The sequence below is a fragment of the Nomascus leucogenys genome, chromosome 20, assembly GCF_006542625.1.
Source record: "Nomascus leucogenys isolate Asia chromosome 20, Asia_NLE_v1, whole genome shotgun sequence".
NCBI lineage: Eukaryota > Metazoa > Chordata > Mammalia > Primates > Hylobatidae > Nomascus > Nomascus leucogenys.
In genome coordinates this window covers 48,631,347-48,651,625 of record NC_044400.1, presented here as the reverse complement: position 1 = coordinate 48,651,625, position 20,279 = coordinate 48,631,347, and the positions used below count along the sequence as shown (strand labels likewise).

At 40.2% G+C, this 20,279-nt stretch overlaps 1 protein-coding gene across 1 annotated transcript in view; it reads right to left on the bottom strand.

The window, feature by feature from the left end:
• Positions 1-2,846: 2,846 nt before the first annotated feature.
• RELL1 (RELT like 1) overlaps positions 2,847-20,279 on the bottom strand; it is a 74,469-nt gene continuing 57,036 nt past the window's right edge. Inside the window, exon 7 of the mRNA XM_012499851.2 lies at positions 2,847-3,557. The gene's annotated coding sequence lies outside the window, so the exon portion shown is untranslated. The remainder of the gene's footprint in view (positions 3,558-20,279) is intronic.

The window sequence follows — 20,279 nt, the reverse complement described above, 5'->3', positions numbered from 1 at the left end:
GCATGCTAACACAACATCCATTCTGCAGCCCATAGATTAATTCCCACTTTTAAGTCTAATTATTTAAGAAAGGCATTTCATAAGGCTAGAGCTGCCGTAGACAGTGATTCCTCTATTGGACCTCAAAGTCAACTGAAATCTTCTGGAAGGAATTCATCAATCTAGATGCCATTAAAAACATTTTTGATTAATGGGAGAAGGTAAAAATAGAGACATTAACAGGAGTCTGGAAGTTGATTCCAACCCTCATAGATGACTTGGAGGGGTTCAAGACTTCAGTGGAGGAAGTCACTGCAAATGTGGTGGAAACAGCAACAGAAGTAGAATCAGAAGTGAGCCTGAAGATTGAACTGAATTGCTGCCATCTCATGATAAAACTTGAATAGATGAGGAATTGCTTAACAGATGATGAAAGTGGTTTCCTGAGATGGAATCTATTCCTGGTGAAGATGCTGTGAACATTGTTGAAATGCCAGCAAAGGATTTAGAATATTATAATACATAAACTTAGTTGATAAAGCAGCATCAGAGTTTGAAATGATTGACTCCAATTTTGAAAGATGTTCTACTGTGATAAAATGCTATCAAACAGTACTGCGTGCTGTAGAGGAAACTTTCATGAAAGGTGGGGTCAATCAGTGCAGCAAACTTTATCACTGTGTTATTTTAAGAAATTGCCACAGCCACCCCAACCTTCAGGAACCACCACCCTGGTCAGTAGCCTTCAACATTGAGGCAAGATCCTCCAGCAGCAAAAAGATTATGACTTGCTGAAGGCTCAGATTATCGTATTTCTTTTTTAGCAATAAAGTATTTTAAATTAAGGTATGTATGTTTTTTGACAGAATATTATTGCATATACTTAACAGACTATAGTATAGTATAACTTTTTTATATGCAGTGGGAAACCAGAAAGCTCATGTGGCTGGCTTGATTGCAATATTTGCTTTATTTCAGTAGGCCGGGGCTGAACCCACAGTATCTCCAAGGTATGCCTGTGTTAGGGGAAGGGGTACTGCAGGAGGGGAAATCGCATGAGGAAAGTCAGCCAAATGATCGCTTGATATTTCAAGACACAAGAAATTCAGCACTGTAAAAAATTAAGCTCAATAATTATACTGCCACGACTGTATTTCCAGTGTACAAGGTGCCAACAATTGGATCACTCACAAGACAACACACCGCGTTTAACATTTTTATTTTTAACTCCGCTTTGGTAGTACAAAAGTCATAAAAGTACAAACCAGACAGTTAAAAATACACTTGACACTCGAAATGGTGAAAAATTTCCTTTACAAATTTTTACATCAAGGTAGTAGCCAACTCATTGATGACACCAAAAAGTTGTCCATCATTAGTGTTTTCTAGAGAAAGTCTATTGTGGATTCCCTCATCCTTAGAAAGAATGAGAAGAAACACAAGACCTGTAAACATCAGTTGCTTTGGGAACACTTAGGAATTCTCATCAGATAGTTCAGTATAAATCAGTAAAAAGCGTACGTGTTGAAAATACTGAACGCTTAATTTTGGAAAATTTGGAAGCCTGCCAGACAAAAACTGCTCAAGTATTAGAAAATATTTAAAACATACTCTTGGTATAAATACAGTTTTAAATATTTTTGAGTATTCTCTTACCTGTTGTATTGCTATTTGAAAAAAAGTGCTCTGACTTGAATAAGATGGAAAAATAAAGCTAAAGAATATCTTACATTTTATCCCCCACCATTTTGAGGGCATATTTTTAAAGCAAAAAAGTATGCTTATTTGTTTTTAATTAAAACGATTAGCCTAGACTGCACATATATTATTTACACTAATACATCCCCCTAGAAGTCCTATATTGCTACTTTCTGGATCTCAGTGAAATTTATTTCCACACTGACTTTCTCCAGTCCACAGTGTATATGAATGTGTACACACACAGTGTTTATTAGTTGTCAGTAAAAATTCTCATGAAACTGAACTCCCCATTTACTTAAAAGGTTAGAAATGTTTAGTTCGATGCTGGAAATAGAATCATTTAAGTCTACGTACAGTAAATACTTTGAAGTATATTTTTCTGGAAATCATCTTTTGGGAGACAAATGAAAGATGTGCTTTTTCTATATGTAATAAAAGAAGTGCTCAAGGCACCTCCAACACTGACAGGGAGGCAGGTCTTGGAGACCTTGTAACTGGCCTCCCCCACAGCTCACCTCAGAGCTACCATAAATCATGTAATACTATTTATGCCTCTGGGTCCTTTCGGGTGTTTTGTAAAATGTACAGTTACAAAAAAAAAAAAAAGAAAAAAAAAAGAAAAGAAAAAGAAAAGTTTGCCAGGCCTAAAGGGAAAGTAACTGGAGTGTTTTAAATAATGAGCATTAGTTACAGGATGAAAAACAGGAAATACACAAAAAACATGCCAGAGGTAGGTGCAGGCCCATCTTATATGAGAAGCAAGGTTCTTTTGTTTTGGCCTTGGGTTGTCCAAACAAATTTGTGTGTGTGTGACTTTAAACCATTTTCTCCTTTATTCAATGGATTAACCAAGAATCGCTCAGCTAAAGGTTAAAAAAAAAAAAAAAAAAAAAACCGGGTGCAGTGGCCCACGCCTATAATCCCAGTACTTTGGGAGGCCAAGGCGGGTGGATCACCTGAGGTCAGGAGTTCAAGACCAACCTGACCAATATAGTGAAACCCCGTCTCTACTAAAAATACAAAAATTAGCCAAGCGTGGTGGTGCATGCCTGTAATCCCAGCTACTTGGGAGACTTAGGCAGGAGAATTGCTTGAACCTGGGGAGGTGGAGATTGTAGTGAGCCGAGATTGTGCCACTGCACTCCAGCCTAGGGGACAGAGAGAGACTCCGTCTCAAAAAAAAAAAACCTTCTCAAAATGTATAAGTGCCGTAGGAGTGACATGGTGGTGGCAGGAGTTAATGCTGAATTTGTGGTCAAGGAATCCAAAGTCTAGCGTCTGGTCCCATCTGACTCCATGGTCCCTTGGGCAATCAACTGCTCAGGGCTAGACTAGATTATTTCCACTGAGCTTTTACCGCTGAAGATTCATCTTTTATCTTTTGTAACAGCTAACCTGTATGTATGAAGATCTTCTTACAACCAGTGTCAAAATAGGATGTAGGAACTGGAAAAAGAAACACACACTCACGTGCACACATGTATACACATATACACACACACCCTGAGCATAAGCTCAGACTACATGAATAGTATCACTGCACATACTGATCATAATGGAAAAACTACAGTGTGTGCACCAAGGCCTGGGATTAGGGGATGGGAAGAGTAGAGGCTGGGAGTGGTTAAGAAGATAAAAACAGCTCTTTCCTCCCTGGAAGTATAATAAAATTTTCAACAGACTCTTTCAACCAAAACTTGTTTCAAAGCAAACTGAATTCTGTATACAGCGCAGCAATAATATTCCCTTTTAGGTTTTATCCACATGCCTGCTGACTCCATGATAGAAACTGTATAAAATATATAAAAATATTCCCGAGGCAACTTCATATCTTGTTAAGTTTTCAGTCTCTTAGAGCTCTTCAAGTCAAGTCATTGCTGCAAGAGAAAACAAAAAACGTAGATCTTTAACCAAGGGTAAGCATCATGTCACATATTAATCTGCCTGAATATTTAAAAACACAGAAGAATTATAATCTATTCTTACCCTGTCCCGTCCCATCTCACCCCATTCCTTCTATCACTATACACCTTTTTCTAGAATTCAGTCTAAAGAAATTTAAGTAAAATATAATTAATTCCAAGAGTTCTCTCGAGATCTGGCTGTTTAAACGTATGTGCCCCTCCCCCTTTCTCTCTCTTGCTCCTGCTTTTCTCATGTGATGTGCCTTCCATAGGTGTCTTTCTAAAGCCCCACCGAAGAGAGTTGACTGGAGGTCTCTACTGACCATCCAAGACAGCACGGTTGGGATTTCAAGTAAGAGCACAATGATTAAACATTCCATCTTAGGTCTTTATTGTACCTTCAGGGTTCTGGATTGTATTTTTAAGTCATTCTAACAAATGGCCCTTGTCAACGTCTACATTTACATTACAAACAAAGCCCCATACTTGTAAAATAGCTCCCTGCTTTTCAAATGACTTTTTATAACTATCTCATTTAATGAACAGCTCTGTGACTTTTTACTTTCCTGTTTTACAGACTGGGATAACCCAGGACAGGACTAAAATTATAGAGCTCCCGGGTATGCTGAAATACACATAGCATGCAGGTGAACCTACACAAGGTTAAGGAACAAAACGTTCTCCTATCTGCCAAAACCGTGTGTACCCTATAAATGCTAAACAAAACCAGACATAGACCCAGCTTGCAGAAACATGAAGAAATAGCATGAAGTTGCTAGAAGTGTTTTGAAGAACATACTTTTTACTTATTTTACAGCTCACCCTTCAAGATATGTACCTGATTATGATCTATGTTATCCTCTTCTGTCATTTGGTCATCCATAATATTCAATGGTTATAAGAGAATACAGACAGAACACAAGAGGAAGAATGAGGGAGACAGACAGAAAGAAAGAGATTTATTTCCCAAATGAGATGATGAGTAAAGGACCTTTATCCCCTTAGCTAAAAAGGAAATGAAACATCGTCCAATAAAACAGCATGGATCAAGTTTTTAATTCTGATGAAATAAGTAATACCCAGCGCTCCCAGGCTTATTAGGAAGAGGAAATTCCCGCCTAATAAATTTTGGTCAGACCGATTGATTTCAAAACCCTGTCTCCTGATAAGATGTTATCAATGACAATGGTGCCTGAAAGTTCATTAGCAATTTTAATTTCGCCTTGGTCCTGTGGTCCTGTGATCTCGCCCTGCCTCCACTTGCCTTGTGATATTCTGTTACCCTGTTAAGTACTTGATGTCTGTCACCCACACCTATTCGCACACTCCCTCCCCTTTTGAAAATCCCTAATAAAAACTTGCTGGTTTTTGTGGCTTGTGGGGCATCACGGATCCTACCAACGTGTGATGTCTCCCCCGGATGCCCAGCTTTAATATTTCTCTCTTTTGTACTCTGTCCCTTTATTTCTCAAGCCGGCCGACACTTACGAAAAATAGAAAAGAACCTACGTGATTATTGGGGCAGGTTCCCCGATAACCCTGCACTGAATTGCCAAAACTGTACAAGAACTGCAGATTTTTACTGTAAAACTGAAATAAGTCAAGTCTGGAACTACTTTCAGGTAGGTGTCAATTCATATAAACATTCTAGCAGAGGGGGAAAAAAGGTAGAAAGGCCAGAGGTAGAGACATATAAAAATGGCCCTAAAAAAAAGAAAAGGAAAAAATGAGAGGGAATTTTCCAGGCAAAACCTTAAACTAGGCCATTATCTAGAAAACAGGTATGGTATTCCACTATTTTTATGTCTCCTCTTTATGTGCTCCCTTAGAACTAGACATTTTTGCATCAAGGAAAATAACAAAGTCAAAGACGGGGGATGTCAGGCCTAGAAACTAATGTTTCATCACAGTAACAGTTTTCACTGCAACCTAGAAACACTCCTCATTTTGAGTGTTTTGCACAGATTTGACCGGCTTTAAGAACTGGGCATGCAAGAATACAGGCTAGGCTAAGAAGGAGGGGCCTGGATTCAAATCCAGACCCCTACCGCCAGCTGTGGAACTGTGGCTGTCTCTGTAGCATTCTCTCGTAGGGTTACTGGGGATTTGACATGAGATGATCGTATGCACAACGCTTAATACGAGGAAAAGCAATCAGTATGCTCCGAAAGGTTAACGATTCTGGTCATTACCATCATCCAATTCTCTGCTCTCAACAATCACATTAGCTTTCTTCAACAGCTGCCTTCTGCAGCTGATAAAAACTGCACTATCTGCAATATCTTTGAGAGAGGAAGTAAAAAATACAAATTGCAGCTTAAAGTCCTCACTGCTAATACCAGAAACTAAGCAGAAAAGGGAAAGCTAATCTTATTAAAACCCTTGCAGCTCTGGTCTTTCCTTACAAACACACATTTATTAGATGGTAGCACATTACTGGCACAACACTATGACCTTCCAGGTATTTCTTTAATCCAGAACAATAATAAAAGTGTTACATGGTACCTTCCATATTGTCCTGCAGCAGTCAGAAATCATGTGTGGGTGGGCACAGATACACCAGAAAGGCTAACAGGAGTGGGTGAGAGAGGAAACACCCACCCACTGTTCCCAGTTGCCATCACATGGGACCACACCACACTGAGCAAGCCTGCCCTCTCTCTCTTCGGGAGAAATTTGGTGATTACAATTTACACAAGTGAGTACTCAAGATGGAAAAAATTAAGCAAAGTTCCGTTACATGGAAAACACAATTCAGAAATCCCAAAGTGTAACCAATTTGCTCATAAAACAAGACTGGTGGATAAAAATTAAGAACCACCCAGAAGATTTATCTGGAACAAAGGAAGAGGTTGTCTTTTTCTTTAGAGTTTATTGCTTATGACATAATCTCGTAAAGACAAAGCCATAATCCTATCATTATATTATGGTTCCACGAAGCTGCCATATGTCTCTGATTAGGATATACATGCGAATATCTATGCCTTGTTAAAAAGGATTCTCTAGAAAAAAAAGAAACTGATCCCTTTAAAAATTAGGAACATGTTATAAGAAACTAGGAGCCTAAGCGGATTAGTGAACAGTAAATGCTAAAATCTCAAAGTGTAGGCTGTTAAGGAAGAAAAAGTCTATCTGATTAATAATAACAGCACTGGCATTTGCAGAGCACTTTCTCTGTGCCAGGTACTGTCATGCTAAGCCCTCTAGGGTCATTAACTCAATATTCCTGATGACTCCATGAGTCAATGATTCCTATTTTCATAGGAGGAAACTGAGGCTTCCAGGTTCAATAATTTACCAAAGGCCACACAATTAGTAACGGGAAAGTAGGAAATCCACCCCAGGCAGTCAGACCTGGAAGACCACAAAGCTACCTCCACGCTGCACTGCTACCCGGTCACCTCGGACACACCCACAGCATCACTGGAATCCTCTGGTACCCTCGCTTCTCTGCTCCCCACCTGTGTGGCGGGCAACAGAAAGGAAATGCAGAAACTAGAAATGCTGCCAGTATCTCTCTCAGGGGAAATCACTGTGGTTGCATGAACAGTTAAATGATGCTAAAAACCTATACTTTAAAGGGACCCAGTCCCTGGGAAGATCAAAAGTATACACCTACACAACACTGAATTCCGATCTCATTCTAAGACAAGGCTATGGAACCACACAGCCGGATTAATAATTTTCTTGACCACTTTTAAATAAAATAAATAGAGAACGTCATTTACAGAAAGAGTTATATAACAGCAATATTAACACTGAAGTCCTGGAGCTACATTTAAGTGATCATTCACTAATAATCTGTGCTCCTTTAAGGCTCACACTTCTTAGTTAGAGATTTATCTTGTTCCAGGCTCTACTGGCCATTCTGCGGTTAAACGCTTGCAGATTATGATTGCTGTGCATGTGACACCATGGTCCTGCAACGGTACTGCCTGCATAGATCAGCATCTTGGCAGATATAAATTAAAGGGATCACATCACAATGTATTCAGTGCTTATAGTCCTTTAAATCTTGCTCTGGTCTAAACTGTGTGTTAAATTGTATAGATTAACATGAATACCTTCTTATTTTAATAAAGGCTCTTGTTTAACAAACCCAATAGATTCATGCTAATCTAGGCTAATCCATGCAATCTTTTAAAGTCAGCGTTTCCCAGAACCATCAGCAGAACCTGCTTTAGAGTCGGCGTAAATCTTACCAAAAACTTCAGATTCCTTGGGCGCCCCTCCCTGAGACCTACTAAATCATGAGTCTACGGGGTTGCAGTCCAGGACTCTGCTTTCCTATAAGGTGCTTCACTGATTCTAATGCACGTATGAAGGTTTAAGCTTTTAGGTAAGACCCAGTACTAATGTTTGTCAGCTGATTACAAACAGCAAGAATTAAATCCACTTCCAAAGGGTAAACCCTGCAAACACAACACTATAAAGTCAGTGGAGGTCAAAAAATGTATCTCGGAAATGGGGGAGAAAACAAATATGACAAAATCATTTAAAGACTGAAATATTAATTAAAAACTTCAGTAACTTGGCCAGGCATGGTAGCTCCTGCCTATAATCCCAGCACTTTGGGAGACCAAGGTGGGCAGATCACTTGAGGTCAGGAGTTCGAGACCAGCCTGGCCAACATGGTGAAACCACGTCTCTACTAAAAATACAAAAATTAGCTGGGCATGATGGCGCATGCCTGTAATCCCAGCTACTTGGGAGGCTGAGGCAGGAGAATCGCTTGAACCTGGGAAGCGGAGGTTGCAGTGAGCCGAGATTGCGCCACTGTACTCCAGCCTGTGTGACAGAGTGAGACTCTGTCTCAAAACAAAACAAAACAAAAAATCAGTAACTCAATTTTAAAATTACATAATCAGTTTTTAAATGTATTTCAAAGTAATTGGTAACTAGAATTCGACTAATTTGCAGAGGGCTCTTTTAATGATGAGATGAATGCCATATTATCACACCTGTTAAGGAATCACTGAGGGCCAACTATGTACAAGATGCCACCTAAAGTCTTGGCAAAGGATGAGAAGACACCATCCAAAGGCACTGCCCAAGCCCTGAAGGAGCTTAGTGTATGCAGGGAGGAAAACAATCAGCTTCAATGCAAGAAAAACTGAGACATGCTGCATGTCATTTTTAAACACAACTGGAATATTTTATAACTTGTTTTTTCATCTAATAATATACAGTAGATGCTCTTTGTCTGTACATATAACACTACTTCAATCTTTTTTTTTTTTAAGAGACAGGGTCTCACTCTGTTGCCCAGGCTGGAGTACAGTGGCACAATCATGGCTTACTGGAACCTCGAACTCCTGGGCTTAAGTCATGGAGTTAAAGCCACCACTTTATCCTCCCATGTAGCTGGGACTACAGGTGCATGCCACCACACCCAGCTAATTTTTTAACTTTTTTTTTAAGTAGAGACAGGGTCACTATGTTGCCAGGCTGATCTCAAACTTCTGGCTTCAAGCAATCCTCCAGCCTCAGCCTCCCGAACTGCTGGGATTACAGGTATGAGCTATCACACCCAGCATCTACTTCAATCTTTGGCATTTGCAGGCCATCACGAAATGTATAAGGCACAATTCATTTACTTAATCTCCCACTGATAGATATTTAAAGATGCTTCCAGTTACTTGGTACTATAAATAATGCTGAAGTGAACAACTTTGAACATTCTTTGCATTTATGCATGATATTTATTAATTGGAATAATTTGGTCAAACAGTACATATTTAAGTTTTTACAGTTCCAGATTGCCACCACAAAGGTCTAGACCATTGTAGCCTCCCTGCTTTGGTGTGGGATAATGTCCATCTCCCTGCACCCTCTTGATTTTTGTTTGTTTGGTTGGTTGTTTTTCTCTCTCTTTTTTTTTTTTTTTTTGATGGAGTTTCGCTCTCATTGCCCAGGCTGGAGTGCAATGGTGCGATCTCGGCTCACCACAACCTCCACCTCCCAGGTTCAAGTGATTCTCCTGCCTCAGGGTCCCGAGTAGGTGGGATTACAGGCATGTGCCACCACCCCCAGCTATTTTTGTATTTTTAGTAGAGATGGGGTTTCTCCATGTTAGTCAGGCTGGTCTTGAATTCCCAACCTCAGGTGATCTGCCTGCCTCAGCCTCCCAAAGTGCTGGGATCACAAGTGTGAGCCACTGCACCTAGCCTCCCTGCACCCCATTTTTTTTTTAGGAGTCTCGCTCTGTCACCCAGACTGGAGTGCAGTGGCGCAATCTCGGCTCACTGCAACCTCCGCCTCCCAGGTTCGAGCAATTCTCCCGCCTCAGCCTCCCGAGTAGCTGGGATTACAGGCATGTGGCATCACACCTGGCTAGTTTTTTGTATTTTTAGTAGAGATGGGGTTTCACAAGATTGGCCAGGCTGGTCTTGGACTCCTGACCTCGTGATCTGCCTGCTTCAGCATCCCAAAGTGCTGGGATTACAGGTGTGAGCCACCAGGCCCAGCCCCGCACCCTTTTAACCAAGGTGACCACATGAACCAGTTTGCTTGGGAGGTCTTGGTTTATATGTTTACCCAGAATAATTATTCACAGTGTTCCCTTTTATTCTCTGCAGTCTGTCTCTGTCACCCAGGCTGGAACACAGTGGCATGATCCTGACTCACTACAGCCTCCAACTACTGAGCTCAAGAAATCCTTGCACCTCAGCCTCCCAAGTAGCTGGGACTACAGGTATATGCCACATGCCCAGCTAATTTTTTAATTTTTAATTTGTAGAGACAGGATCTCCTATGTTCCCAGGCTGGTCTCAAACTCCTGGCCTCAAGCCATCCTCCCACCTCAGCCTCCCAAAGCACTGGGATTACAGGTGTGAGCTACCGCCTCATTTTGGATGTGAGTTATATGGTCATGCTAGTGTTAACATTCATCTTTGCCACCAGAGAAGCAAAAAGTGATCTCAGTTTGGATTTATTTCATTATTAGTAAAGTTGGGCATTTTTTATGTTTATTGACTACTACATCTTCCATGAGTTGCATATTATAACCCCCAATTTGAGGAGGGGGCTTAATAACTAAAACCTTAATTTTTTAATATCAATAGTGAGAAGCTTTCTATGTATGTGGGTCAATTCAGGAAAAATAATGTTTCTAGGTGTTTTTCTCCATTCAAAATAGAAATCACTTTTTTTAACTAGCATAGACAGAAAAGTATATTCCTGCAAATTATATTATCTTCTTTGTTGAATACCAGTGAGAAATTTTGCACTCCTTACAGTTTTGAATCTTCTGACATTAGATTTAGATCTGAAGTCTGAAGGTTGTTCTTTACTGGGTTATATTCTCATAGCAATTTCAACATACTTATATATTTAGCAACAATGGGTTTCCCAACTGACAGCAACTGAACACTTGTGATTTACCAGCCTTTGAGATGGTAGAATCAGAGCACCTTATTCCAAGTAAAATGTAAGTGACATCAAAAGTTATTCTGTACCTGGAAAAACAAGGATTCAACTGGAAATTATTTAAATGCAATTCAACAGTTTCCTACTAGTCTCAACACACTTCTGATTTAATGTCTACACTAAGCTACAGGCGGAGTAACTTATTACTCTGAATAGTACCATCTCTTTCTAATAAGGAAAACGGAACAAGTTAGATATTGCCTCTCTACTGGCTTGTGAGCTAGACAGAGTTCAGCTAACTGGCCTTCAGTAAGCCTCCACTTGAGTATCAAATAGACAATACTGCTATTACCTTATAGGTTATGTCTAACCTGGCCTCTCTGAGCTTCAAGAGAATCAAGAAATATCAAAAACATTAATTTTAACACTTTTATTGGCTACATGTTTAAATAGGGCTGATCTGATATAGTAATTTAACACCTAACCTATTTTGCACTTATTTAGGGCAAAGGAACAGTATCCCTACCAAGTAGTAGTAGTAGCAGTATTATCCCCACTTAACAGATGGAGAAGCTGGGGCTTCAGAGGCTAATTTGCCCAAAGCTAGATAGCTAAAAAGTGACAGCCAAGATCTTGAGTGCAAGAAGTCTGATTCCAGAACCTCCACGGTGGAACTGTTACAGTATCCTATGTCCTGTTACTTACAGAAAATGCATACTGTTTTAACTTAAGATATTTAATGTTAGTAGAACTCAAGGTCTCAAGGCACAAATTAAGAAAAATCGGTGGGGCGCAGTGGCTCACGCCTGTAATCCTAGCACTTTGGGAGGCCAAGGCGGGCAGATCACGAGGTCAGGAGATTGAGACCATCCTGGCTAATATGGCGAAACCTCTTCTCTACCAAAAATACAAAAAATTAGCCAGGCGTGGTTGTGGGCACCTGTAGTCCCAGCTACTCGGGAGGCTGAGACAGGAGAATGGTGTGAACCTGGGAGGCGGAGCTTGCAGTGAGCCAAGATCGCGCAACTGTACTCCAGCCTGGGCGACAGAGCAAGACTCCATCTCAAAAAAAAAAAAATAATAAAATAAAGAAAAAATAAAGAAAAATAAAAATCCTGATTATAACCATTAATTCTATTTTCTTTCTAATTATAGGTAAAAATGTCTCTGAAAGCATTTCATTTTCCGCTTCCCTCAAGCCCCCTTGGGTCTGGCTTTAGGCCCTCCAAAGTCTCTAGCCTCCAACACTGCTGAATTTCTACAGTGAAAAGAGCAGATGTCAAACAGCTGATAGGGATAAAGAGGAAGAACAGATAAGCTCTCCTTCAGTGGGTCAACTCCTGGTCAACAATAGGAAGGGGCCCTGGGGCAGGCCCCTGCCCAGGGAGATATGTGTTAGGAGGAGATGACTTGCTTTGGTGGGAACTCAAAGCAAAACAAATCAAAAATTCCTGGTCCCCCATGTTGTCTAAACTCTGGGAATACTGATAAATATGTTTTAGTATCTCCTGTGCCCAGAACAAGGCCATGGAAGAATAACTTAGAAAAAACATTATAGTTGATGACAGTAAAGCATGTTTTTAGGTCCGCTCAAAACTCCCAGATCATGGTCATAAATGTACTGGAGCCACTCCCAACAATTGAGGACAAATAGGGCATATAGCTTTTTAACTGTGTCCACCATTTTCACTCCTTATGGCTCAGTCAAGGTGGGAGAGTAAAAGCTGGTTCTTCCTCAGTCATCTGTGAGTAAGACAAAAACTCAACAGTCAGGGAACCACAGAACCTAAAAATCATTAACTTCAATAAAAAGCAAGGTACCAACAAGTGTAGTATCTATGCTCTCATTTGTAGAAGGGCAAAAGGAGGGGCTTTATATACACAGATATATTGCGTAAGCACGTATGTGCACAGCATAATCCTGAAAGGACATAGAGAACACTGATCACAGTGGTGTCCTCTTGAGAAAAGGTTTAAGAGATGATACACGCAAAGGGGTTAGGGGGATAAAAATGGAGCAAAGATTTATTTTTGGGATGTATTTTTCACCCTGCAGACTTTTAGGCTGTTTAAATATTTTATCCTACGCATTTCTTATATTTCAGTTCTTTTTTAAAAATTCCATTTCAAACACTTGTAATATCCAATACATTGGAGACAGTAAAGGAATGAGCTATAAGGAAGCCCAGGTCCTGGCTCCGTAATGAACTCCCAGCATGATCTTGAACAACACATGTAACAACACACACTAAACAAGGGGACTGGGAGGTACAGGGGAGAAAAGTCTGGTATAAGCACTAGGATAGAAGCTCTGTAAGAGTATGGTCTTCATTGTCTGTCTGACACACTGCCACATCCCTAAACACAGCAAACTGCCTGGCACATAGTAGTGGCTCAAGTAATGCTTTTTTTTTTTTTTTTTTTTTTGAGACAGAGTCTTGCTCTTGTCACCCAGGCTGAAGTGCAGTGGCATGATCTTGGCTCACAGCAACCTCTGCCTCCCAGGTTCAAGTGACTCTCCTGCCTCAGCCTCCGGAGTAGCTGGTACTACAGGTGCCCGCCACCATGCCTGATTTTTGTATTTTTAGTAGAGACGGGGTTTCACCGTGTTGGCCAGGCTGGTCTCGAACTCCTGACCTCATGATCCGCCCACCTTGGCCTCCCAAAGTGCTGAGATTACAGGTGTGCGCCACCGCACCCAGCCAAGAAATACTTTTTAAAGATACAATTTTACCTCCATTGAGCTGAACTAGCAATCACAGCTGCTCCGAAGTCTACAAGTCTATGACCTTCAACTACCTGGAAGAAAACTGAATGGCTCACACACCTGGACCTGATCCAGGCAGAGCCTTAAAATCCATCAGCTGCTCATCAGATGATCCCATCGGACGCCAAGGAGGCCATCCAAAGGCTGGAATGATCAGTTCTGTGACCTATTGAGCTATGTGAAGAAACAGCGGTTTATTTGCTTTCTTGCCAAGAAAAGCAAAGCTCCCTCACACTCCACGGCCACTGAGCATGTAAGCTCCCAAGGATAAATTTCTTCCCATCCAAGCCCTCTTACTACCTAGCCCTGAGATATGGGGAACATTAATCCCTCTAAGCCTGGTTCTTCATCTGTAAAATAGGATATTATTACCTACAACTCCTAAAATTGCTTCTAAAGTCCCATCCCTCACTCAGCCTTTCTCTTCATCTGGCCGGTTCTACCTACCTAGTCTTCACAGAGCAGGTCCTGGGCAGATGCTAACCTCCCTCCACCTCCACATTTAAGATGGACTCAGTGGGCTCAGTCTCCCACACAGGAGTACGGCAGGCATCAAGGCACTGCTTTTACCTTTGAGAAATGTGTTTAGCAACTGAAAACCAAGCCAGGTGGCCTAATCCATACCTACTTTAGGTGCAGTTTCTTTTTATATTCTGATGCCCCATAAGACCAGTGAATCAAGTTAAAGGGCTCCCATCAAATCTGAGATCCTTTTGCTTTTTTAAAAAAGATGCATTTTTCCTGAAAAAATTACAGCTAGAGAGAAAAAAATAAACTAACTAGTAGTACCTGCAGTTTCTCATCATTACCTGCTTCCTGGAGAGTTAATAAAAGCAACTGAGAGGACTGCCAATCAAGCAGTACGACTTCCAAGGGGGTCCCCAAGGAGCTTCTACTATAATTCCTGTCACAGAGTCCAAAAAAAGGAGCCAAGGAGCCTTTCCTCACTGTTAGAGGAGAACATGAAGGCGGCCGAAGGTCAGAAGAGCCACCTTGTGACCAGCCACGGATGCTCAGGAGGGAGTTTGAGCCATGAAAGAGTCTTGACAAAGAGGAGACTTTTATTCCAAAGCAGACCACCAGCACAGCAGTCATGCTTAGGCTGAAAACGTCTCAGTCCAGCATTTCAATTTATCCCACCCTCTGATCTTTATAATAAAAAGAACTTGTCAGCAAAACTTTTCCATCGCCTTGTTACTAATTTTAATTCCACCTCTTGGAAGAAGGAAATGGTTCTTTCATTCTTTTTTTTTTTTTTTTTTTTGAGACAGAGTCTCCCTCTGTCGCCCGGGCTGGAGTGCAGTGGTGCAATCTAGGCTCACTGCAAGCTCCGCCTCCCGGGTTCATGCCATTCTCCTGCCTCAGCCTCCAGAGTAGCTGGGACTACAGGTGCCCGCCACCACACCCGGCTAATTTTTTTTGTATTTTTTAGTAGAGACGGGGTTTCACTGTGTTAGCCAGGATGGTCTCGATCTCCTGACCTTGTGATCCGTCCACCTCGGTCTCCCACAGTGCTGGGATTACAGGCGTGAGCCACCGCGCCAGCCGGGAATGGTTATTTCTAAGGCCTCCTTAATGCAAACAAGAAAATGGCCCAAATTCCTAAGGGACTTGACAAATACTATCTATTTCTGAGATGTCCTAAGAGTCCAAAGCTGTAATGTTCTTAAGATGTAAAAACGAATTCACAGTACCAAAAGTTGATGCTTGAGAAATGACCTAATAAATAATTAAGACCACCAGGTGTGACAATTTTTAACAGCAGTGAATGTTTAGCAGATACTCCGTGCCAAGGATTGACTTACGAACTACACATACATCGTATCATGTATGTCCAGCAACGATCTCATTTTAAAGATGAAAAAATCGGGGCTTGAAAACATTAAGTAACTTGCCCAAAACCATTGGTAGTTAAGTGGCACAATTAAAAAGTAAGGAGTTTAAAACCAAGCTTTTAATTACTAAAATAAATTATTAAATAAAAATCAATACAATCGTCTGAATAAAACAAAAATAAAAACAGATGTCTAATATTATGAATTTTTGTTTTGATAAAAGAAATGCTACTATAATACTGTAATACTACTAGAAAAACACATAGGAGGAAAGTTCCATGACATTGATCTGGACAACGATTTTTTGATAAGACCCCAAAAGCGCAGGCAACAAAAATGGACAAATGGGATTTCATCAAACTAAAAAGCTTCTGCACAGCAAACAATCAACAGAGTGAAGAGATAACTTATAAAATGGGAGAAAATATTTGCAAACCATACATCTTATAAAGGGTTACTCTCCGAAATAGATAAGAAACACAAACAATTCATAAGCAAGAAAACAAATAATCCAATTTAAAAATGGGGCAAAATGGGAAGGGAGGGTTGGGGAGATGTTGGTTAAAGGACATAAAATTTCAATTAGACAGGAGGAATAGGCCATCAAATCCAAATTTGAGCAAAAACCTCTTTCAGGAAAAAATACAACTCTAAAGACTGTATCAGAAATCTATTGCACAATATGGTGGCTACAGTTAATAACAATGTATTGTATTCTTGAAAAATGCTAGGAGAGATTTTAAATATCCTCACCACAAAAAAATGATAAATATATGAGGTAATACATATGTCAATCAGCTCAATTTAGCCATCACATAATGTATGCATGTTTCAAAACATGTTGTACATAATAAATATGGATAATTTTTGTCAATAAAAATAAATAAAATGTTAAAAAAATTGTAATGGGCAAAGATTCTAAATAGAAATTTCTCAAAAGACCTACAAATGGCCAACAGGTATATGAAAAAAAGGCTCAACATTACTAATCATCATGGAAATATAAATTAAAACTATAATGAGATAACACCTCACGCCTGTTAGAATGACAATTATAAAAAAAGTGCTGATGAGGATGTGGAGAAAAAGAAATTCTTGCATACTGTTAGTGGGAATATACATTATTACAGTCATCATGGAAAACAGTATTCAGGTCACTAAAAAAAATTAAAAATAGGCTGGGCACAGTGGCTTGCGCCTGTAATCCAAGCACTTTGGGAGGCCGAGGCAGGTGGATCACTTGAGATCAGGAGTTCAAGATCAGCCTGGCCAACATGGTGAAACCCTGTCTCTCCTAAAAATACAAAAGTTAGCCAGGTGTGGTGGCATGCATCTGTATTCCCAGCTACTCAGGAGGCTGTGGCAGGAGAATCGCCTGAACCCGGGAGGCAGAGGCTGCAGTGAGCCGAGATTGTCCCACTGCACTCCAACCTGGGCGAGAGTGAGACTCTGTCTCAGAAAACAAACAAACAAATTAAAAATAGAACTACCATATGATCCAACAATCCCACTTCTCAGTACATATCCAGAGGTACTGAAATCAGTATGTCAAAGAGATATCTGTACTGCCATGTCCACTGCTGCATTAATTATCCCAATAGCCAAGATAGGGAATCTTCCTAAGAGTCCCTGAACAGATGAATGAATAAAATGTAGTATAGATACACAATGAAACACTGTTCAGCCAGAAAAAAAGAAGGAAATCCTGTCATTGAAGATAAAATGGATAAACCTGGAGCACATTACATTGAGTGAAATAAGCCAGGCACAGAATGACAAATACCACATCATCTCACTTAAATGTGGAATCTAAAAAAGTTGAACTCACAGAAGCAGAGAGAAGAAAGGTGGTTAGAGGTAGGGGTGGGGGAGGGGTTGGTCAAAGGACACAAAATTTTAATTAGAGGGGATAAATAATTTCAAGAGATCTACTGTACAACATGGTGACTGCAGTTAATAACAATGTATTATATTCTTAAAAATTGCTAAGATAGTAGATTTGGAGTGTTCTCACCACAAAAAAAAATTATAAGTATGTGTGGCAATGCATACGTTCATTAGCTCAATTTAGCCATCGCAGTGTATACATATTTGAAAACATTATATTGCACATGACAAATATATGCAACTTTCATGTGTCCATTAAAATCTGATTAATTTTAAATAAAAAATTTTAAAGTATGGTTATGTAAGCTTACTAAATCAATGTTTCCAACAGGATACTATCAGCGAATGGAAAAAAAGAGGGCAGACTTCAGAAACATGCGACACAGAATGCTTAGGACAGGATCATTTTTAAAAAGCCAAAGACCAGTGACAATGAAGACAAGGCAGTGGCATTTGGAGGCTGAAAGCAATTCGATTTATTTAACTTTGAAGAACAAAAGCTTATTATTCTCAGGAGAAACCAAAACACATTTTCTGTAGAAAAAAGACACCATTTTAACCGCATTGCCAAAATAAATCAGGCAAAGGGCAAGAGGGCAAGTTAAATGTAGCCACAAACAAGAACTCAGGCCAACAAAGCAGGGTGAGAAGAATGGGGAGGCCATGCCCAACATCAGATTTAGGGTTTTAAAGGGAGAAGGAACCAGAAGGGAGAGACAGAAATCCTGCCACAGTCTTGATAACATTCTATTTAGAATATAAGTTTAGTTTCTGGTAACAAACACCTTAAACAAAAGAAAAAAAGAAACCTAACCAATAAGTGGATATGCGTTTGTATTTGAATATTTGAGTCTGTTCTACAATAAAACAAAACATTGCAGTAAAATTGTTTGGCTAAAAATCCAAATTTGAGCAAAAACCTCTTTCAGGAAAAAATACAACTCTAAAGACTGTATCAGATTGTAAAAGAGACACATAGCACTCCTCTCCTGCTTCACTACCTGCATTCCAGCGCAGATCTTCTGGCTTCGTCTAGAACCAGACAGTGTGGCCTAGAACCAGACAGTCTGGCCCAGAAGTAAAATTTTCAGAATTTTTCTAGTTGGAAAATCAAGTCATGTTAAATGTCCCAAACATACTTTTTTGGGGGGGATGAGATTTGAGAAGAAAAAAAACTGCAAGAAAAATTTTAATGAATACATAATTTTTAAAACACCAATGAATATTCCCTTCCTTCCTTTTTCAGGGCCTATACTTCATTGGGGTAATCAGATAGGGCCATCCAGCAGGACTCCACCTGAGCAGGCTCTACTCATGGGACCTGCTCATCCTGGACCCAGTTGAATGAAGTCTGTGACACCTGAAGCAAGGCTGCCCAGGTTCAAGTCTAACTCTATCACATTCTTGCTGGTATCTCTAAACAAGCTGTTTAAACTCTCTGTGCTTAAGACCTTCATCTGCAAAATGGGGTACTAACTAGCACCTATAGACTGCTGTCGTGAGGATTACAGAAATTAGTTAATACACGGAATGTGCCTTTCAAAGCATGCCAAGTATAGAATACCCAAAAAACTGTAGGTATTATAATTAATTTACTCCATGGATCATGGACATCCATGATATTATTCTACTTTTGAGTTTGTTTTTTTTCATAACGAAAAATTAATTTTTAATTTGAAAATCAATTACAAGTTAGAGGCTCGGAAAACACATCACCCTTTGAAGGCCACTCATGTGCTCATTGTGATTTGAGCAGCACAACACAATATGACTACCTTCTACTGAGAGCCAACTACATTCCAGACTTTCTCTTGGCTCTTGGATTAAAACAATGAATTTAATACCTTATTTCATGTTCAAGGAAACCAGGGGTAGGGCAGTTAAGTACAATGTCCAAATTGTGAAGCTCAGATTTGCACCCACGTCTTCTGATCAAATCCAATCCTCGTTTATATAATCCTGCTGAATAACAGTGTGCTGTGCAGAGAATATCTCATTGTAAATCAGTTAAATGTGGTCAGGACTTCAGATGCTTGGACCAAATTTCTATAATCAGAATCAGACAGATTCGGGCCAAAAAAACCAGCTGAGCAATCCTAGTTCTTTTAACTTTCCTAGATCTAGAGTACCGCTCTCCGGGCAGTGGTGGCCAAAATCAGCCATGGCACTAGTTAGCCAAGCTCTAATCAGAGGTGAGTCTGACAAGAGGATCATCTTGCAGTTCCTAACCGAGGGCAAGCCAGGTCTTCTGATGCAATCTGCTCCATCTCTCAATGCACTGCCCAGTTGATGACTCATACTCAGCCTGTCCTTATGACCCATACTTTCTTTGCAGCTAAGCTGGCTGGGCCTTCCTCACCTAAAACTTGAATAGCCAGATGCTTCTCTTCCCAGACAGCCAAGTCCTTCACTGACCTCAATCAGAATCCTCCTCTTTCCAGCTATATGACCTTCAACATGTAACTCACCTTTCCGATTCATCAGTTTCCTCATATTTAAAACTACGAACACAGTACTAACTCCATCCAGAGAGGTTTATAATGATGACACGTGAGATACACATCAGTACCATGCCTAGAAGACTAAATATTGAATTAACGTTAGCTGCTGTTATTACTCATCTTCATCATCCTCTTCTTAAATTCCTCTTGGTTCCCTTCCCCAAGGTCACCAGTAACTGGTTGAGAAGCCAACGGTAGACTTTTCTGTACTGTTTCTCTCTTTAAGAAGGCTCCTATTCTGCTCCTAAACTCAGGAAGAGATGCCAGATCTCCCCACAGGCAAAACCACAAGGGCTAACTAGCACCAGAAAATGATCAGAGTCCCTATGTCTCAGAA